General features: G+C 39.8%; 1 protein-coding gene across 1 annotated transcript in view; it reads left to right on the top strand.

Annotated features, from left to right (window-relative positions):
• The window catches only part of Cntnap2 (contactin associated protein 2), a 1,802,334-nt gene that overhangs the window by 1,157,115 nt on the left and 621,865 nt on the right, over positions 1–23,354 (top strand).

Raw genomic sequence — 23,354 nt, 5'->3', positions numbered from 1 at the left:
TTATATAGGTCTTTCACTTGTTGGGTTAGCGTTACTCCAAGATATTTTATGTTGTTTGTGGCTATTATAAAGAAAGGGTGATGTTTCTCTGATTTCTTTCTGAGCCCCTTTATCGTCTGTATATAGTTGGGCTACTGATTTTTTTTTTCAGTTAATCTTGTATCCTGCCACTTGGGCTTTAAAGCAATGATACTTTAGTGCAAATCAGTTCACTTGCAAAGTATGCGTATGTGTGTGTACATGTGTACATGCATGTGTATTTATGTAACTATGTGTACATATGTTGTGTTTATGTGTGTGTCTGCACATGAGTGTGTGCATACATGTGTGCATGTATACATGTGTGAATGTATATATATATATATGTGTGTGTGTGTGTGTGTGTACGGATGCATGTGCACATGTGTGTGTGTAATTACAATAGGAAATGGAAGACTAACGAACCAAAGAATACCAGTGTAAGTCCAAGGGACACGGAGGGACAAAGTGGTAGAGCTAAAATGTCACAGTCATGTTCTTGGGATCACTCAAGTACCTAGACCACAAATGTTTCTCCATGGTACTTTATATGTCATTTATACCACATTAGGCCAACACTTGTGAATTAGCATCTATTCATAGTGCTAGAGTATTTAAAATATAAACCCTTCTCAATTCAGAAGTGATGGGAGAGCAAGATCCTGTTCCAAAACTCAGAAGAAATGGCAATGTCCAGATACCCAGGGAGGATTAAGTGATGGAGAGGAAAGCCTCCAGATCCCACCTTCTGCAGCTGCCTGCAACTCTGTGTTAGTTACTTTTCTGTTACTGTGCTTCAACACCATGGTCAAGGAACTTTCAGAAGGAAAAAATTTATTTCAGCTTGTAGTTTCAAAGGAAAAAGAGTCCATCCTGGCCAGGAGGCATGGCAGCAAGTGGCAGGCACTGTAGCAGGACCAGGAAGCTGCCATACAGAATCCTCACGTGAAAACACAAAGCAGAGGAAGAACAAACTTTAAGGGGTGTGAGAATTAGTCATCTAGGGGCATGTCCCTGGTGACACACTCCCTCCTGCAAGCCTGCCCTTTCTGAATCTCCCCAAGCATGACCTCCACTGGGTATTCAAACTGCTGAGCTTGTCTGGCACATTCTCTTTCAAAGGGTCACAATCTCCAGATCAGCTTCGTTTACATTTCTCAGTGTCAGCACTGAGCTTGATGTTGACTATATATTTTATTCCTCGATTTATGTCACCTGCTATTTAGTCACACATGGGATTGCCACTGAAATCACCGCCTAAAGAGTTGAAAGTGTTTTTTTGAAAATTCATTTATCTAAAGGCAACAGAAAGATTTATGGATATCCAGCAAAATCCTGTGAGTCCATTATTGTCTGACCCTAGCTCTTCTAGTGACAAGCCATCCTTTTAAAGACAAGTGAATGTAGTTTAATGTTCTGGAATTTTTTTTAATAAATATTTTACATTCTGACTTGATAGTCTTTTTCTCTATGTTCTAACAAAAAAGAAGAATTATGTAAAAGTATACTTGTAACATGAAAAATAAAAAACACAGAGACTGATAATTGAGGTTCAAAATTCAAGATGAAGATCTCAGAAGCAAAGCAGCCAAGCCAGTAGACCTTACCTCTAAAGAAGCTGAGATGGCAATCCTGTCTGCATGTATCCTCAGAGGCAAAAGCCTCTCTGTTCCTGTCTCCTCCTTTCAGTCCTCACTCTGCCCAGCCATATCACTCATGTCTCCACCTCCCTAGGGCTGGGATTAAAGGCATGTGATCCCAAGTGCTGGGATCAAAGGTGTGAGCTCTTACTCTTCACTCTGGTGTAGGCCAGGGTGGCCTTGACCTCGGACAGATCCATCTGCCTGTCTCCTGACTGCCTGGCCTCTATAGCTAATTAGTGTGTCTGGCTTTGCTTTCTGATACTTCAGGTAATCTTTACTAAATCATAAGTAATATATCACCATGTATACTACATCAAGTCAGAAATCTTGTCATTACTTTCTGAATAACTGTAAGATATGGACACAGACTTGCTCCCTTGGATGTTTGCTAATTAAAAAAAAAAATCATTGAACTAGCAACAACTTAAACTTGCAAGTTAGCAATCACCACAATACTAATGAAAAAAAAAAAAGTTCTGCAGAACTGTTTCTGGACTTTAAAAGGAGACTATTTTTAGATGTTGCAGAATTGCCTTGTAGTATTTTATTTTATTTACAAAAAAGAAATGTAGAGAGAGGGGGTGAAATTGGGCTGGAGAGATTGTTCAGTTATTAAAAGTGCTTGTTATTCTTGCAGATGACCCAGATTCAGTTTCCAGCACCCACATCGTGGCCCATAACAGCTTGTAAATCCAATTCCAGATTAGCCAACACCCTCTTAGGACCTGTGAAGGCTCCATCATACACACAGTGCACATATATTCATGCTGACTTACTCAAATATGCAGAAATAAATGTAAATGATTATTTTAAGATAGAATAAGAGAGAACACACTATATAAGGACAAAAATGTTCAGGATCTATTTAGGACCTTCTTAGTTTTAGAAAGGCAATCAAGCAACATAAGAAATAAAATAATAATATTTTATAAGGTTTCTAGAATATTTATTAAAAGTTAGCTAGGGCTATAGCTAGATAGTTTAATACTAAAGAATCTAAGTCAACAGAAATATATCCCAAAACTATTTTCAGATTTCCAAGGTAGATAATCAACCCAACCTACCTTGAATCCAAATCTCATCCCAAGGATAAACTGTTGGCTCTAAACTTCCAACTGTCAATGATTCGGGGGAAATCTTCACCAATATCTCTCTATGACGCCTTGCTCAAATGCTACACATAGAAATGCTAGAATCTCAATGACTGCCCCCAACCCGTGTGACTTCCAAATGTGATGCTCCAGAGATTTGAATGTCTTAATAGCAAATGCAGAATATTGCCTCAAGTTTTAATTATTGACTATCTAGAGAAATTTTTAACCTATAAAGTTTGCCTTTCCTATATCAGCACAATAATCAGAATCAAGGTAATCAGACTTGCCCTCTCAGGCCATTTCTTTACATAATAATAGAAGACAGCTGGGCCAGCCTGGCATTAAAAGGAAGACAATTTGAGCCTCTTCCTACAGTTGTCATTGATAGAAGCTGTGGTATGACATCAATAATTCAGACTACCTCGTGAGTGCTGGCCAGCAGCTGGTCTATTGACAGGGGTCTCATCACTTATTCATGGTTCAGACATCTATACTGGTTCATGGCCTGGTTTTACAGCTTCTTTAATTGTAGAGATAACAAAGGGGACATAGCAACTAGCCATAAAATCAAGAACACTGCTCTGCATTGTAAAGGGACGAGGTGATTGCTTCATGTAGAAAATAATTGGCATTTGAAGCCCTAAGAGAATGTTTGTCCTCCAGAATATAATAATGTGTTTTAAACATTTATTATTTTTACATATTTTCTTAAAATGTAAATTAAAAACAACTCTTGCTGTAGTCATATGATAGAACCACAGGCATTTGGAAAGGAACATTTCCTTGGCATAAACCATTCTTCATTTTTTGTCTGGCTTAAGAAATGAAAGCCTGGCCCTGTAGAGATTGCTCAGTGGTTAGGGACATTTGCTGCCCTTGCAGAGGATCTGGGTTCACTTCCCATGGCTCACATGGTAGCTCACAACTGTTTATCATGTCCATTCTATGGGAATCCAACAACTTTGCTGGTCTCTGTGAACACTAGGCATGTACAAGGTGTACAGACATACATGTTTTCAAAAACTCATTGACAAAAATAAATTAAACTATTATTATTTTTAAAGAAATGCCTAGAGAACTAAAACAATTTCTCCTATCTCAAATAGCCAATTACGGAGGTGCTAAAATGTGAAACTCATGTTTAGCACAATTTTTCTCTCTAATTGTATTTCATACACAAAGAATTGGACTGATCATCAATAACCCTTGATATGTGCTGTACACTTTGGTCATCAATAACTAGTTAAACTTTATTTAACAAGAACATAGTAAGGGCCTAAGACCTCATTATCTCCCAAAGGAGCTAGAACGTTGGTAATTATTTGGTAAACATGGTTGTTCCTTTTTCTCTACCACACCTAACTTACCAAAAGCCTAAAACCCTAATTGTGCCTTTTCTTACTAATTTTTGTGTATTGTCATTGTGTGGAAATGTACTCCTGGAACAAAGCATACTTTTGGTTTTTGTTTTCAAACTTCAAAAAGATGTATAACATAATGTTATACTGTACTCTGAAGCCTTGCTGGTTTGTTTATGTATTCCTGGACCACAGAGTGTTACGAGCATGTTTTCCCTTCCAGCCTTGTCCCAGAGCCGTGCCAGCCCTAAATAACACACAGAGACACTGTATTATACATAAAGCTATTGGCCTGTTATTAGTGTTTCTTATTGGCTAGCTCTGTCTTAAATATTAACCCATTTCTATCAGTCTAAGTGTTTCCACATGGTCCTATCTTACCAGAGAGAGGGACCGGAGTTCTTCTCTCTTGATCCTACATTTTGGATCTTCTCTCCTCTCTATCCCTGAAGGCTCCTTGTCTCCTAGTCCCACCTATCTTGCTCCCCTATTGGCCAGCAGGACTCTATTCATTAACCAATAAGAGAAACATACTTACAGAATGACATCTCCCATCAACTGAGCATCTATATTCTTCTAGTAATAGGACTTTGGACTATCAGTAAGTTTTATCATAGTGTGACTAGTTCTTTTGTGGATGTCCCCTGTCCTAAAGGTGTGAACCTTTCTCAGGACATACACTTAGCAAGAATCACTGCTTATGAAACTATGCAACTATTACATTTTGAAAAATAGTGACAAAAATGTCTTACAAAGATAGAGTGATCAGCAGGAGATCAGGGAGGGATCTCCATCAGTAATATGTTACCTATGCAAGCATGAAGTCAAATCCAAGCACCTATACAAAATCCATCTGCCTTGTCACCCTGTGATTGTAATCACAGTGTGAGGAACTCAGAGATAGGTTGATTCTGGAAGTTTACTGGCTGGCCAATCTAGCCAGACAGGGGCAACAAGGTATCCATGAGATATCCTGCTTTAGGAAAAAGGAAACAAAACAAAACAAAAACAAACAAAAAAACAAAAAACCCGAGGAATGAAATTGACCTCCAGCATTCCTGCACACACACATGCACATGTCATTCACAATCACACACACACACACACACACACACATACACACATACTCACACACACACACTCAGACACACACATCCTCAGACACATACACACCCTCCACACCCCTTTACACACACACGGAGACACACACACACACACACACTCAGACACACACCCTCCACACCCCTTTACACACACATGGAGACACACACACACACACACACTCAAACACATACACACCCTCCACACCCCTCCACACCCCTCCACACGCACACGCACACACACGCACGCACGCACACACTCAGGCACACAGAAGGGGGGGCGCAGATGGTAACAAAGATTTCACAGGTAGCATGTACCCGCGATCCGTGAGCTATATCAGGAAAGGACAAAACAAGTAAAGGACAGTGGAGTTAAGTATTTTCTGGTTTTTGGCCACATACACTCTCTGAAGCTCCAGCCACACTCTGTGAACTACTACCCGAATCAGAGTGCTTCCTCAGATCTCTTTTCCCTCTTTTTTCTGTTATACCTTTTCATTAATGTATACTTTATTTTAAATTTCCTTAGCATTAGTCAGGTTGCTAAGGCCGCCACATCCAAGTGCTGAAGACTAGACAGCTTAACAGTCCATTATTCTTACCTTCTAAAGACCGGAAGCCCAGGGTCACGTGTCAGGAGGTTTGGTCCATCCTGCAGCCTCAGGCCTCGGCTTGCGTTTGCCCCTTATTACTGATCTTCCCATGGTACGTGCGTGCACATGGTTATCACACGCATCTATATATTCTAATTCCTCTTCCTATAACGTCACCAATAATGCTAACTGGGTACCTGCACAGCCACCTCATTTTTAGCTTAATCATATCACTGGGGCTCTCACAGCTAGAGTCTCATCACATGCAATCTGAGTGAGCACAATTCAGCCAATAAGCTTGTATTTAACGTAATCCCCCTTTGTCACTTTTAACTCTGTGTCTCACTTAAGTTTCCTTCTCCTATCCTTTATGTTCAGTGGTTTCTACATTCTGGCTCAAACTTTTAAGTTCAGTACTCCCTGAAACAGGCAAAATCATCATGAAACTTGGAAGTGTGATCATGTTTTATTCTCTTTGAACCTTTCCGGACTCTACAGCAGCCTCTGTAGATGATGGCCACTGGCATATTGAACCCTCAAGAACCTACACACGCCCGCACTCCAGTCTTGCCTCTCACCAAGTACACTTTCATCTCCCAGGATGTGACACAAACCTCTTGTAGCACAGACCTTTAAAAACCCTCTATTTGGAAGTACCACCTCTCCCCTAATCCAGTCCATTAGATCTCTCTGTTAATTTATTATCCCCCCAGAGCAGAGCTTAGTAATTTCCAGAATGGTCTGAGTTAGCTGTTCTTGCTATGTTGTCTATCACATCACCTTTCATATCTGTAACGTACTATATCTGTACATATGTGTAATAACTGCCTTGGGCTAAGCACCTTCTGTTCAGGGGCAGTATTTTTATTTATTCATATTTCCCCAGTACCTAGCAACCAGTTATTAGTAAATTTTGGATACATAAATAAATGAATAGCATACAAAATAATTCAAAAGATCAACTGTATGGGGCATTTTTGTGTAGTATTTCTGTATTCTAGATCCCATATTCTAAATATTACTGTTAAAGCCTTTAAAAATTGCCTTTTGAATTTACTAGGAAAAAACAACAGGAGTGTGTGCATATATATATATATATATATATATATATATATATATAGAGAGAGAGAGAGAGAGAGAGAGAGAGTATGCATAGCGCTGACACTGAAAATTAACATTGCATTAGTAAAAATGTTTTTCAAGTAGTGAGGTTGTACAAAATTTACTTCTTCCTGCCTTCTTTCCAGTAGTCTTAGTACAAAAGGATACTCCATGGCTTTATCCTTGTTAGCAAATTCACTAAGTTTCCTCACCCCTTAAATTGTTCTTTATATTTCATCGTTGTAAGATGAAAAATATGGTACATGGAACAAATTGCATTCTACCACAAATCCACATTTTAATGTACCTCCCCCAACTAGCATACAAGGCTGAGAGGATGAATTTCTCTCCAACCTACTGTGAAATTTCCATTATGCCCTTCATAACTTCTCCAGGTCTTGGCCCAAAGGACAAATGGATATTCTGATCTTTGATGAAGGGTAACTTCAAGCTAAAATTATCTACTGTAATGGAGAAGCTCTTCCAAGTGGTCACATCCCACTGCTCTGAAGGTGACAGCCAGCCCATGACTCACCTGCTGCTTAGCTGCAGGATGCTAGATAAAGACTCAGAAAGACCTCAGTCACAGCTATTCCATTACAGTTACATCTTACCTACTGGTGTCATATAAACGTCTTTACTTTCCTAGATCCCCAACAGATCAAGCATTGCCCTTGCGGTGCACATACAGAATGACATTTTGCCTAGGTAAAAATGCAGAAAGAGACAGGCATTGTGATTTAGGGGAACGGATGAACCAATAAACTTGGTTTGTGGAAGTCTTCCCTTGTATCTCCTTTGTGTTGCTTATCCCCTCCTTGCCAGATAATTGTTCAAAGATGAACAGGGTATTATCGACCATTTAGTACAAGCAGACTTGTTTTCACCTAAGCACGAAGAAGGCAAGAGATTTGGTTAATGTACTGATTATCCTTCCTCTAGGAGGCCTGAGGACTAAACTACATGTAAAGCAGAGATAATTGTTTTAAATTTGGGACAGTTTGTCTGTGGGTTCTGATTCCAGAAGAACCCGGGTTTCATATTCTTTTTAACACTTAACTACTGTTACCTTATATGTTGTTCAGATGTTCAGAGCTTCTATTTCCTGTATTGTAAAACAGTCACTTTAAAGTTTAGGTAATGGAAAGTTCTGGCAGGATTAAGTGGGAAACTAGTTAGTCCAGTGCTTAGAGTACATAAATAGCATTAGTGGTAAGTGTGTGTTATTCTACATGTATTCCAACTGTGAGAAAAGGCATTCAGTGAGATCAAGATTTAAGAGAGTTAAATTTTTGTTTTCAAGGAAACATCCCCTGAGATCATCTGTGCTCTACCAGACAGTTCACACACAGGCACATCACACAGTCTCACATACAGGCACACACACAAACACATGAACGAGAGAGAGAGAGAGAGAGACTTAATGGGTTTAAAAACAGCACATGACGTTGTGAGGGAAAAGTGGTAGGTGGTACTGGAGAAATTAGAAGTGAAGGAATCAGAATGTACATTTGTTTAAAACACATTTTATGTATCCATGTATGGGATTCTCAAAAGGAAAAAAAAAAGATAGTAATTGAAGAACTTTTGAAGGGGAATCTTTTGAAACTATTTAGAGTGAACAACTTTAATGTCTATATTTGTTATTAATTTTATAGAGTAGGGAGAAAACAGGAGGCCAAATCACTGATGATATTCAGTGAGAGCATGGTGGAAGATGCTTAATATTAACTTCCTTATTTCTCAAACAACAGTAATCTGGACAGGTGCTGACTCTCTATTACCCACATTAGAGACGACACTGACACAGTGGAACACTGAATACCTCCTAATCCCTACGAGAACACTGAAAGGCAAGACAGGATTTACCTCCCAAGCCCCTGTTTCGGATGTTCAACCCAGGCTGTGGTCCAGGAGCTACCCATGGTGACTGGTAGGACGAGAAGTTCCCACAGTTCCCTGGCTGTCATCTATGTTTCACACATACTATTTAGCAAGATTTTTAGCAGCAAACACATAGCTTTGGAAGGTAGCCTTGGATACTTAGCTATGGATTAACAAAGAGCAAACTGTTGATTTATAAGTCATGATACCACAAGAACATAATTGAGTTGCTAGCCAACTGGCTTGCATTCTTGGTCATTTCCTTGACCGTCTCTCCCAAGGTCTTAAAACAGCCTGAGTAAAAGGAGGCTAAATATATCACTAAGAGTTATGACTCAACACTGACTTCTTTCTGTGTAAGCATTAGGAAGCCCTAGAAAATTAGCAATTTCACAGAGAAATTTTCCATGAATTCCTAAAGTGACATATTACCATAAATTAAACTGAGCAGAAAGTAAGAAACTGTGTGCTCAATGGGGGAGAGATGGTTGAAATGAAGTCCTTGCCACACAGTAGGAAAAAATGGTAGATGCTGTCTCCCGTCTGAGCTTGTGAAAGTCCATAATATAGGCAGAACATATCCTGTAACAGGTAGCTAAAACTGACTTGCAAGGATAAGAGTGAGGGTCAACACCAGTGTCTTAAATAAGGAGACTGTAAACATTCTGTGTCCTTTATTTTCATAGTGTCACTCACATCTGGCCAATGGCTATAGTCCTTTGTCTTTTATGAGTACCTGTGTCCACTTTGGAATACTTGCCTGGATTTGGTAGCCTAGACTTCTTTACCATCCCTTAATGTTTTCGTTGAAATGATTTATCAATATATGCATGGAATTCTATTGTCCTCCCTTTTACTTTTTATTTTTTTAAACTCTAAGGAAGCATCATTATGTCACTCTGGGTATAAATGTTTCCCTATCAAAAATCCATACTTACCAACCAAAGAAGTTTCAGGATTTCTATACAGACATTCAGAAATGTTAGGTGTTTTGAAATACCCCCTGTTGATGTGCACGGTCTCATTTGAAATAATGCATTCGATGGCATCAAATGATCTCCTTGAGAGTATTCGTCACCTCATTTTCTTAATAACTCATGGCCTCATCTCACTTCTCAAAACGCTCTTCCAATCACAGCCCAGCTCTTGGTCATGGGGATGCAGCATGCTTCCTCTGTGGTCCTCCAGTGTTTTCCATGACGGTCTCTTTATCCAGCCTGCATCCCTCTTGGAAGCCATGACTACTGGAGGAAGAGAGGGAAGGAAGGAGGGAAGCAGGGAGGGAGGGAGGGAGGGAGGGAGGGATGGAGGGAGGGATAGAGAGTGAAAGAGAGGTTGAGGTAGAGGAAGCTCAAAATCACCCAGTATTGCTTTGCCTCAGTCCCCTGCAAGATTCTCTGGGACCTAAGTTTGGGTTCTTCCCTTTGTCTGCTCCCAAGTATTTCAGTCGGCCTCACCACATTCATCTCCCTCTCACGGAATACAGCTCTCTGTTGCACAGCTCCAACAACCCAGTGGAACCCAGATTCTTACCCATTTGTTCTTCAGCGCAGGTCTATAATTCCTCTTTCCTTTATTATCAAAATCACACCGGACTTACCTACCCCTACCCCTGCTATGCCATCATCGCCCTGACACTAGCTACCATCTCATTTCTGAAAGTTTGCGTGGTTACAGGCTCCTTAGCACACACTGAGCTGATTCTGGGGCCTGAAATTTTGTAGAGAGTGACTCCCGGGCACGAACCTGGGCTGAGCCAAGTTTTGTTTCTTCAGTTCTAAGACCTGTGTGTACCACTTGTTCCCTCAGACACCCTGTGCTCCTGGCTCCCACTCCAGCATACCCTCCATGACCTGCTCTTAGGCGTTTTAGGAACAGTTCAAGTGTCTCTTGCTCTGAGCCAGTCATGTTCAGCCTAGAGGGATCCTTCTGCGAGTTCCGTTACCAGCTGCTCTCTTTATGAAAACCGTGTATGTGTCCATTAAACCCTTTCCTTAGTTTTCTCCTTTCATGGTTATTGTATTCTCTGCAGATCAGTGCCGAGGCTGTCTTATTCACCACTGACAAAACCACTGTCCATTGCGTAAGCAGGGCTTGCTAGCTGAAGGAATACTAGAACTTATGAACATGTTTAAGAGTTAGGTTTGAAATAACCCTGGATTCTCTCCAAGTGCTTTCCCACACAGGTAAAGCTACTGTCTTTCTAATATTCTCCCACATTTACTTATATCCTTAAGAAGCAACCCAGGCTCTTATGAACAAAAAAATGGGGGTGCAGATTCAGGTTTGCAAATGTGGTTTCCCTGGAATTCAATTAAACTTGTACTAGGTCTCTGATCAGACGATTGAATCTCTTGCTGTAGCCCCCTAGTGCCTCTGGATCCTTCCTTTGGCTCCTTTGTTACTCCCATGAGAAAATAAGTCCTCCAGCTGCACATTCCCAGAGACAAGAGATCAAACACCAGGATACCTGGAGGCTCCCCAGTGATTATGTGGAAGCGAAAGGCAGTGTGGGGGCCACTTAGAGCCTGGATGGCAGAGAGGGTTTCTGCATGCATCAGCAGTGTTTAACATAGGCAATTCAATGTTAGCAGCCCGTACAACTCGTGTGTCTGTTAAGCTCTTCTAGGGACTTGGTGCCTGCAAGTGGCCACTGCATACAAACCACATCCTTTCCTTTCAGGAATCCAATCTGGAAACTTCAGAGGCAATCCTGTGTGTGTGTGTGTGTGTGTGTGTGTGTATTCGCGCGTGCACGCGAGCACGTGTGAGCACACAGACCAAAGCACGTGTGTGTTTCTTGAGTGTGCTCTGCCTTGTATGCCTACGTGCAAGCCAGATATTAATTCAAGAAATCTTTTATTGTGCGTCACGTAATTTTTGAGGCAGGCACTAGACTGTCACTGAATCTTGAGCTTGCTGTTTCGATCCTGCTGGCTGACCCGCAAATCCCAGACATCCGTCTCCTCTGTCCCCTACCCTTTACCTGTGGGGCGTCAGCAGAGATGAGGTTCAGGTACATGCCATCATCCCTTGCTTTTACATGGGTGCCGGGACCCTGAACTCAGGTCCTTCGGCTTGTGCATCAAGCGCCATTCTTATTAAGGCGTTTCCCAGCACCTCTGAGACAGCCTATGCTCACAAATCGTGAACTCAAGAAGGGAATTGGCTGTTTCTTTTTTCTTACGTTTACCATTGGGTGGGCTAAAATGAGCTGTTTTCCAATACGAGACAACGCCATAGGAATTGCTACATAACACCTGGATTTTACATAAGATATAGAATAGAGGTTTAATAGAGGTTTCCATGGGGTATAAAGTTGACTGACATGTACCACAAAATGGGTGAGCTAAAACAATGGAAGTTTGTGCTCAGCAGTTGTGGAAGCTAGAGTCTAAGATCAGGGTGTCTCCCTACCCCAAACCAGGCTGCATCTGCAGATCGTAGTATTTTCTGTTTTTCCCCATTCAGTGGCCAAATCCTTTCTGTTTTGGGCATACAACTGCTTTACTCTAATTTCTGTTCTACTGTCAGCTAGCATTATCCCTGCCCGGTCATCGGGAATTTATTTTCCTGTCTTGCCCTGTCCTGCTGGACCAATTTCTCTCCCACCAGCTGGGGTGCCGGCTCTGAGGCTTATATTAAATTATAATTGTTTGGCCAGTGGCTCAGACATATTACTGGCTAGCTGTCTCTCATAAATCAACCCATTTCTATTAACCTGTGTATTGCCACAAGGCTGTGGCTTACGGGTAATGTTTCAGGATGTCACTCCTTTGGAGGCTATGTGGTATCTCCCTGATTCTGCCATCCTTCTCCTCTGTGTCTTTGTTTGGATTTCCTACCTAGCTATATTCCACCAAGCCACTGGTCAAATCAGCTTTATTTATCAACCAATAAAAGCAATACATATCCACAGCTTACAGGACACCCCACATCCCTGCCCATGCACCAACTTCCTACTTCTTATGAGTACACTTGGATTATTGATGTGACTAAAGGGTAGGCTTGCTACCAGGCTTGAAAACCTGAACTCGTTCCTTGTGACTAACATGGCAGAAGGAGAGAAACAAATTGTCCTCTGATGGCCACAGTGCACACATTCCGCACCCAATCAATCAGTCAGTAAAATATTAGTCAGTGGACTACGGCTTATCCTTGACCTACGTATGGACTCACCTTCACTTGATCAGATTTTTGAAAAAACTATTTCCAAGTAAAGTCTTAGTCACAGATTCTAGGTGGGTAGAACAATGGGGATGGAATTATTCAGCCCCTGTGTTTCGGAAACTTTGGATTCACTCATATCTATTGCTTTCCTGATGATGTTAATACAATGGTGGCTGGGATAATTAATTTTAGCATTTAAGTCTGTCTGCACACAGAAACGGAAATGTGTGTCATATACTTACATACTTAGATCGTTGGTCTTTCCTCGGGCGTGAAACTGGAACATGACCTAGATGTGGGAGTGATCTGCCTCACACATAAGATTCCCAGGAGAGCAAAGTGTCTTACTTCTTTTTTTGCTTTATATTACCATTACTCATTTTGTTGAATTATTTGACATTTGGTTACATTATTATCATTATTATTACTTCTACTATTATTAATTGTTTGCTTGTCAGTTTTGTTGCTAGGTTAGTAAACTTTCCTTATGGAAGCAAACAGAAGCCGGATGGACCAAACCTTCCCTGTCACACCTGATAGAATCAGCGTTTGTAATGAATACTTCATGGTCAAAGATAGTGCACACCCAAATCAGCATGGCTGGGTCCTATTAGAACTGCCCGTGAATGCCATGGTTTCCAGATGGTTCCCCTGGTTTCCTAGCCTCTTTAAAGATATACAGTGTGCTCAGAGTTTGAGGGCTGTTGCTAGGAGCTTGGGGAGAAGTCAGATTCTTATCTAGACTATTCCTTTCTCTGGCCAGGCTGTCTGCTTTCCCCTGGCCTCTCTGGCTCTGACCTCAGGGACACACGTCTGTGTTATGGAACTGTTTAACTACCTCTTCTTTTGTTCCTTTCTTTTCTATTTTCTTGCCTTTATCTCATTCTTTCACTACATGATTTAACCCTAAAGTAAGTGTCAACTGCCTCTAAAATATGTTTGATTGTTTTACATTGGTTATCTTAATCTAATCATTTTCAGTTAAAATAATGAAGGACAAGGTAACAGTTCATTTGTAATTGGGAAATGAAATAAAATTCCTTATAAAATATATAAATATATCATAATAGTCTCATGGTTATTATTATCAATTATGTTTCCTCAGGCAAGGTATTATTGTGTAAGCCAGCTGGCCTTGAACTCACTCCTCCAGAGAACTGGAATCTTAGATATGAGCTACTAAACCTGGTTCTCCTGGTCATTATTGGAAAGGCAGATTTCCTTTTGTCAACCACTATATAAGTGCAAAATCAGAAGACACGACCTGTCAGTTATTCCACTTTAGACAGCTCTATTCAAAGCCAAACGCATTCCCATTTTGCTTCCCACCCTCGTCTACCATGAAATTATTTGAAAATTCCTGATATCAGTAAATATTTTATTTACCACATGTCTCCTCAGAGCAGTTCTTTATTATAAAGTATACCTGCCCTGACATTTTATACACATATAAAAACAGTTTAAATATCCTTAAATTTATATCCCTCATCTGCATTCTCTCAGTCATTTCTTAATTGCTTTAATGTATAATTTATTTGATTAGCTTCCAACTGAAGTGTACACATTGATTTCCTTTTTGTGTGTGGTCTCCTCTCCCTTTCTGCTCTGTCCTGCCAATCCTTCCTTTATTCTTCATTCAAGGAAGAAACCACATCCTTAGGGTATAAGCTTTGCTACAGTGATTTTCATTGCCCTTTCCAGTGCAACAATACAGGAGCTTGGTCTCTATTATGTTAGATTTCTTTTGGATAATAATGTGTCAACAAAGGTAGAGAGACCAACATTCCTCTGTGAGACCCACACTACCTGAGTTCATGTGTTGTGATAGTGATAGGATTTGAGGACCAATTGTGTAGCCATTATTGAGGATATAACTCTTAACATTTTGATGTTATCCAAGGCCCTTCAATTACTTAGAACATTTCTCTAGGCAAACTTCCCTTCATCCCAAGGTTTCATAAGTGACAATGTTTAAGAGAGAAAGAAAGGAAGGAAGGAAGGAAGAAAGAACAAACTCTCCTCTCAAAGGAGATCAGAGATAGTTTATTCTGAAGCCAAATATAAATGACTATGACCCAAGAACATAGATGCAGTTTTTAAGCTACCCCCAACTCCATGTTCCAACATGGTAACAGTCTCATGAAATTTTTATAGGAACATGGAAAAGTAATAAATCAACACACTGTTAACTCGCAGTAATAAGTTATTTATTCATCAGTCTGCACTGCGTGGATGGTACCAGATAGATGGCACCATGTGCATATCCACCCAGGTGCACAGCCATCTCCCTTCTCAAACGGAGTCTAAAGCTGCTTGGACTCTCTCGGGGCAAGGCAGAGCCTGAAAAGCCATTGGTGTACACAACAAAGGTAGCATATAGGGCAAGCGCGGTCTGTTCTCGACAGTAAGCACATTTTAGTGAATGAAGAACACCTTCAGCTTCCATAGTTGAAAGTGGCTTTAGAGCGCGTTTTATCTGATACCACATGTTAAACATTTTCATTAGTTCCCTGAAAGCTTCCTACATGTTGTGTGTGTGTGTGTGTTTTTTAATCACATTTGGTTTTGTTTGTTTGTTTGTTTTGTTTTGTTTTGTTAGCTTGCTTTTTTGAGATGGGGTTTCTCTGTTTAGCTTTGGAACCTGTCCTGGCACTCACTCTGTAGACCAGGCTGACCTGAACTCACAGAGATCTGCCTGCCTCTGCCTCCTGAGTGCTGGGATTAAAGGCATGCGCCACCACCACCTTGCACATTCATGCTGCCTAAATTTTCTGGGCTGTATGATCTTCCACTGGAGTGTAGTAAACTCACCAGGGATTACAGTCTCACACAAAACTGTCTCGTCTCCCAACAGTAAAAATGTCACTAGGGTGTGGTTTCCTGCCCAGCCCCCAGCTTCATGCTGGAATTCAGTCTGGCTTGGTCTTGCCAGGTCTACAAGTACACTCTGCCTTCCCCTCTCCTGCTCCAATTTAGCCTTTAATTCTATTAACCCTCTTTAGTCCATTATACTTTGGTTCTTCTATCTCCTCTCCTTCTGAAATCATCTCACCATGGTCTCTTAGTCATTTCCTGACCTCTCTGGGTGTTGAATATCAAATACCTGAAGATTCTAAGCTAGCATCCACAAACGAGATGTTTTTGCTTGGGCAAAGTAACCCTTTCTATTGAAAGAAAAGTGTCTTATTACCTCCAAATCCTCTAACTTCTAGTGCATTGCTTTCTATCATGCATTCTACGTCTAGTCTAAATTATGTAATTGAGAGTTAATTAGTTTATCTCTTTTTGTTTCTATGACTGTTTGGTTTATTAATTCTTCCTTTCTCTCCAATCTCCCTCCCTTCCTCTTTATTTCTTTCCTCTAACATGCTCTGGTCTCTCCTGCATGATAACAGTGACTGTTCTGCATCTGTTATTCCCTTGCCTTTGAGTAACAAGTCTAGCCAAGAACTTCTGACAACTCTCGAGGCCTGCTAGATAAAGTCCAGCCTGCTTAGTCGGCCATTGATAAGAAGATCATCACTCTACTTATTTACAACTTTCCTTCAACTTTTTCCTAGTGCTTTATTTGACAAAAAAAAAAAAAAAATAGCAGAAAGACCAAAAGTTTACTGTCTTACCTAAGAGTGGTGGCTACCCTGTAGGTTGCAGAAATAATTGCCACTTAGAAATAACAGAATCTTATTAATGTTGCAAACATGCTGAAATGACAAGACAAAAAGAAGAGCTGGTTTGTTTTCATGAACACATTTCTCGAAAACAACATATCTTTTTAAATTGCCAGATCAGAGATCTGTTGGTATTGAGGGGAAATAGTGGGGTACCTTAGACATACATTGAATTCTGTATGCATTCACCTGGGTTTCAGGTGACCCTGTAGCTGAGCAGGGTGCCTTCAACTGCGTTATTTTCAATATCACTCCTTTTATTCATAAGTACTTATTGAAAACAAATTCCAATATGAAGTGTTAATACCAGGCAAGGAAGACTAAGCAATTAAAATGACACCAGCATTGCCCTCAGGGATCATCCATAGAGGCAAGCTATATGAAATATGTCGCCAATACAATGTGATAAATGGAGACAGGAGGTAAGCAGGTTGTTGGGGAAACAGAAGACAGGCAAAACATGTTCCTTTGGTCTGACATTGAGAAATTGGTGGCCGGGCAGTATTTTCTAGACAAGTACTTATGTGTAGAGAACTAGGAGACTAAAAAAAAATGTCAGGCCAAGTGAGACAGTCTCTCCAGTGGGTGAGGAGAATTTGCTGGGAAAAAAAGAAGAGGAAGGGAGAGATAAAGGGAGAAAGAAAAATCACCTAATACATTTGTACTTCTGTTACAATTAAGGTGATAACACCAGTTCGAGTCCCTTGCATATGTTCACCCTGCTATCTGAAGGGTTTTCTTTCCCTAAAAAGTTATTTCTAGCTAATTATGCTCACTAAGGAATGTAATCTGTCAGCCTGTCTTGCTAATGTTCCTCACAATGGAGGCTGCTCCAGTGAATAGAAACTGACTTAATGGGGAAAATTAGATACTTAGAGCAGTTGATTATTTGGGGATTTTCTTCCAAGGTGAAAAATGTCATCTGTCTCATCAAGAAATTTTTAACTGAGCCTGGTGGCTGGGATGGAGGAAGGAGGAGGCACCAGCTTCTCAAGAAGGGGAAGCTGCTTAGATCCAGAACACAGTTAAGACCTCTCCTATGGGCTGTTGCTTCCCATGTGCAGGGGTGACAGCGATTTGCCACCTTAGGAGCCTGCTCTGTTTTGTCAAACCAAGCAGAAATGTTCAACTGTGTGAGTTTTGAGACAACAAAGAAAGGCAGAATAAGGTGGAGATTGTCTTAAAGTGTGAAGGCCTTGGATTCAAGCACCTAGAAATCTCAACAGGGACCCCTGATGGTAACAAAAGATCTTCACATGGAAGTGGTAACAGGTGTAATTTCTCAGGCGAATTCACTGCCAACTGAAAATAAACTCCTCAACAATCAAGTGAACTTTTACATAGGTTTTACATATACTGAAGAACTTCGCCTAAATTACAGTGGTTTTGGATGTGTGATGTGCTAAATGCCATTACTTGGATCATCCTGGCAATTCTCTTGTTTCCCTTAACAGTTTGGTTGGTACCAATCTTCACTCGCCAGAGCCTAGCTGGGACTAGGACCAGAGCACACTGCAGTTGAACAAAAGCTCAGATACTCGCCATTTGGTTTATTGTAAGGAGGGAAAAAAAGAAAAGAAAAGAAAATTGTTACGGTAAAGGTATTGCATCTTAAATAAGATTTTGCTTTGTTCTTTCATAAATTCTTACAGTTCGATATCTTATAAATATTGTAAAGCATTGGAAACCACCAGAACCTCTGGATTCAAATCACTGGTACCATCAAATTATGAATTTCAAATTACTTTCATTGTATCACCTATAAATAGGTGTTTGTTTTTGTTTGTTTCTTTTGTTTTTAACTAAATGTTATGGAGCTCTCTTGTGGGAACCTACAGCTCTAAAATCTACACTTCACACAGGACTGTTCAGTGCCAATGAAAAGTGCCGTTGGAAATTAAACAGACAAAGACATATTATATAGTTTTGGCACAATACTCACTGTACTACTGCAGATTAGCAGGACCATTCCAGATGAAGGATGTTAAGAGTAAACTAGATCGACACAGTGGAAGCCGAATTCTTACTATATAGTGAGAGAAGCTATAGACAACACAAAATGAACTTCACAAAGAAGTACTGATATGCATGCTAGACTATAGTGATTTTGTACGTGGTTATGCTAAATATGGCATGGTAAGCTATAAAGCAGGCGATACATTTTGGTGTGTCATATGGAAAGTATGAGCTGGGGCTGGACTTGATATGAAGGAGGAAGCCTTGGGACCATCTGGGAAGGAAGATCTGGGCAGAGCGAAGAACAAGACAGGGTTCTCAAACTTGAAAGCTATAGCATCTTTGAAATGGAGCTATGGTTTAACGTGGTGGGGTTGATATTTGGAATTAAGGAATAAGTCATTCTTTTCAACAAAATGCATCCAACCTTGTCTGTAAATATTAGTAGATAATGAGCGAAATATTCACAGATTCACAGGCACCATTTTCCAAAGACTCAAGGTGATATTTCCTTTGTTTCCAAGTTTGAATACAGATGAAGATCTATTTACTCTCCTAATGCACAAGAGTCACATGGCCTGAATGCTTCTCATAGTTGTCATTGAACACCCTTTTTATTGGGTTGAAACAAGCTGCCTTAGCCTCTCAAAGATCAGGATTACAGGCACGCACCGCCACACACAAGCTACAGATGAGCTCTTCACTGACAAATAACCACAAAGGCATCTGTACCAATGGAGGAGGGGGGATGAAAGGGAACATCGGAGTGTTGTGATGTAAGTGCAGTCACCAACTCTAGATGTAATGGAGAGAATTTCAGAAACAAAAACATTAACAAATAGCTAATAGTATCCAAGAAATTAAGAAAAAAAAAAAAAAAAGGACATGGATTCCAAATTGATTTTCAGATGGATGAGAATGAGCTACAGTTATTTATACTTGTTCTCATCGCTCGATGCACCATCCATCTTTGGACTGGATTTGTGAGCTGAAAACTCATCACCATTTCCCACCACCTGCGGAAGCATCATCTGCCCTGGGAACTGATTTCCTTGCTGCTTCCCACAGAGTCCCATCTGCTTTACATACCTTATTTCTCAACACGTGATTAAAGCTGCTCACCCCACCTGAGTGATGTGCATAGCTGGGTTATGGCCTGTCCAAACAGCCAGAGCCAGCTACAGCATAGAATTTCCAAGCGTAGGCCTGCAGGGCCTCACACATTTTTAAGGAGGGAAATAAAAACAATGACAGCAAGCCTATCAAGATTTAAGACAGCAGGGTCATAACTACTGAAAAACCTTCCAAAAATTATTACCTGTAATTTATTGCATGACAAACTTACCTACCTGAAGATTGGTGGTGTTCTCAAATGGATCCAATTATAAATGACTAAAACCCTTCTGTGACAACATTATGTGGAAACTCTCTGTCTTAATGTTTTGTAAAACTGTCTTATAAAAGTGAGTTTTTCAAATAACTAGAAGTGGCATCTGAGTCATTTTGTTAAATATTCAATAAGCTACACATAGGTTTTCTTTAAGGGTCCAGTGTTTGCTGATCAGTTTTGTGTATCTAAATATTTGTAGAAAATTTACCTAAAACCAGGCATACCATACTATGAGTGAAGTTTCCAGGTGCGAATCAGACCCATTTCTCCATATTCTGTGTTCTAAGTATGTGACATCTTCAGCAATAGTGCCTCACCAATAGATTCTGGGTGGCAGCCAATAGTGCTGGAAGTAGTGTTTGATGTTTGGGGAGGCAATATGGGCTCCCTTTGCCAGCAACTCCAGATGTAATCCATTCCTAGAGGTTTCGCTTGATGGCGTAAAGATGTCTGTTTGGGGCATGGTCTTCCTCATTAAATGTTGATTCCATTTAAATTCATCACATTCATAATATATGCATTAATTATATGTGTATATATAAATTTTAGGAACATTCTATAGCAGTGGGATTCCATATGAGTTTTCAAAAGGACTTTAGAGTTAGTCGTTAATTCCCATATCCACTATTTTAGTCTGCCTCCTCTACCCTCTCTATTCAATCCACATGTCTTAGTTTCCCTTTTATCTCTTTATAAGACTGTACTCTATATCCTTTTCCTTGGAAGATTGCCCTCCTCCTAAGTTGGCCCTTTACTAGCTACCTAATGTCTGTGGTTAGTATAAATGAAATATGTATATCTAAAGCAAAGCAAACATCCACATATAAGCAAAATTATATAAAATATGTCTATCTAGGTCTGGGTTATCTCATTCCGGATAATTGTTTCCACCTCCATTCATTTGTCTGCAGTTTTCATAATTTAATTTTTCTTAACAGCTAAATAATATTCTGCTGTGAAAAAAAAATGTACCACATGCCATTTGTCCATTCATCACTTCATGGACATATGGATGTTGATAACTTCTGGCTGTTATGAATAGAGTAGCCAAACACAGATGAGCAAGTGTCTCTATAGTAGTACAAGAGCCCTTTGGGTAAGTGCCCCAAAGTGATGCAAATGGATATTATTGCAGAACTATTTTCAGCAACCTCCACAATGATTTTCATAGTGTCTAAACCAGTTTGAACTCCAACCAGCAGCAATAAGTGTTTGCCTTTCCTTGAATCCTTGCCAGCGTGTGTTATCATTTGTTTTATTGATCTTGGCTATTCTGATTGAAGTAAGATCAAACATTTTTTGCCTTGCCAGTCAGATAAACACAAAATAAAATCACTATAGTCTCAATTTGTATTTCCCTGATTATGACATAGGTATATTTCGCCATGATTTAGTGTCCCACTTGTCTGATCCACATGGGAAAAAAATGTATATCCCTGTCTTTTTTTTTAATTATTCATTATAATTTTCAGATGCTCTAAATGTAGCTAGGTGCTGATCTTTGTTGGATCTATATTTTATAAATATCTCTTCTAATCCATGGCTTAAGTTTTCACATTGCTTTTGATGTTTTAATGAAAAAGATAGTTTAGTTTTAACAAACTCTCATGCGTATGGTTTTGCCATAATAATACCCTCATTTTATGCCTTGTTTAAAAACAATATAAATTTCCTTTTATGTCTGCTTATGTTTATCTGAAAGTCCACATTTCTCTTAAGACTTTAATCCAATTGGAATATCTTTTGATGTAGTGTTAAAGATACGGGTTAAATTTTATTCTCATACTATGGTTAAATAATTTCTCAATTATATGTAATGCCAGCTTTAATTACACTTTCAATATGTATATAGATTTTGCTTAAAGTTTTAAATTTTACTTTCATTATGCTAATTGCCTTCACACACACTGAATTTAGCCACGATTTTTCAGTGTGTGTGCCCATGCACGAATGTGTCTGAATGTTGTACCTATGGAGGTCAGAGGGGGGCATTGGCTGTCTTGACCTATTACTCTCTCCTTTACTGCCTTGAGGCAGGATCTCTCCCTGAACCTGAAGTTGGGCCAACAGCAGTAAGTCCCAGTTATCCTCCTGCCTCTGCCCTCCTTAGCTCTGGGGTTACAGTCATTCCTAGTTTCTTACAGGATCTTTTAAATTGTCCCTGCATCTCATGGCGTATTTGTTTCTGGGTTGCCTTTGGCTTTCCTTTCAGCATTTCTAACCCAGTCATGTCTTCACAGATCCTAATTCCTTTTATTAATGGCAAATAGTATTTAATGGCAGCATTTGTTATTAGTTCTTGTTCTGAAGATTTTTTTTTTCATTGCAGTAAGTTCAAGCATAGGTCAACATTTCCAAACACAGATATTGTCTTAGGTTCCTACTGATGTTTTCAATTAAATTTCAAATAGAGAATGGTTTTAGTTAATTTAATTTTATAAAGCTTATAATCGATTCTACTTTCCTTTCTTTGAGACTACCAGGTTTCCAAATGCAATGATAATTATTCTCCACCTTACTCCCCATTGTATAGAACAGTTCAATGCCAGAGAAGGGAATATCTCATTTGCCAGGAAGGCCAGTGTGAATGAGCATCTGTTCATAAAGATGACGCATGTTCTGTTAAATGCAAACATCTTTCAAGAAGGGCTATGGTTTTATGGGGTGGAGGTCACTTCAGAGACAGTAGACAGTTGGGTTACCAGAATGCATGTTGTAGGTTTCGATATCATGATGGAGTGGGAATGCAATGAGCTTCACACTGGAGCTGTAGACAGATGCCAAAATCCCAATCAGAAGCAACAATCCTCTCTGTTAATGAAACAAACGTCTCTCATTAATTTAATAAAATACTATTTTCTACTTTGTTCTTATAAGCAAAACATAGATCTAAGAAAGCACTGGGAAGCATCAGCTAAGAACAATTGCTATTAAAGGAAGAAGGCCTCAGATCAAGTCCCCAGAACCCATATAAAAGATGGGGATGGCTGTATGTCTTAGCAAATCCAAATCCTGGGCATACAAATGGGCAGATCTTTGGTGTTTACCAGTCACCCCTGTCAAACTCTGAGTTTCACATTCTGTAAGAGACCCACCTCAAAAAAGTAAGGTGAGATAACTATTCAATTATAAAATGGAATAGTTGTGAATCAAAGATGACATTTTTCAGGAAAATACATGGGCTTGGAGTGTGTAATATTAAGCAAAGCCACACAAACTATTAAAAGAGAGGGGAGGGGGAGAAAAAAATACTCATCTTTCCATTCATGTGGATACTGAATGTCATGTGTTCATGTATGTAAGTAAACAGCTGTAAGTGTGGGTATAGTATATTATTTACAAAAATCTATCTAGGAAAGGTAATATCTGGTGGCAAAGG

This window comes from Phodopus roborovskii, unplaced genomic scaffold, assembly GCF_943737965.1.
Source record: "Phodopus roborovskii unplaced genomic scaffold, PHOROB, whole genome shotgun sequence".
Taxonomy (NCBI): Eukaryota; Metazoa; Chordata; class Mammalia; order Rodentia; family Cricetidae; genus Phodopus; species Phodopus roborovskii.
The sequence above is the reverse complement of the archived record's forward strand: the minus strand, read 5'-3'. Positions and strand labels throughout refer to the sequence as shown.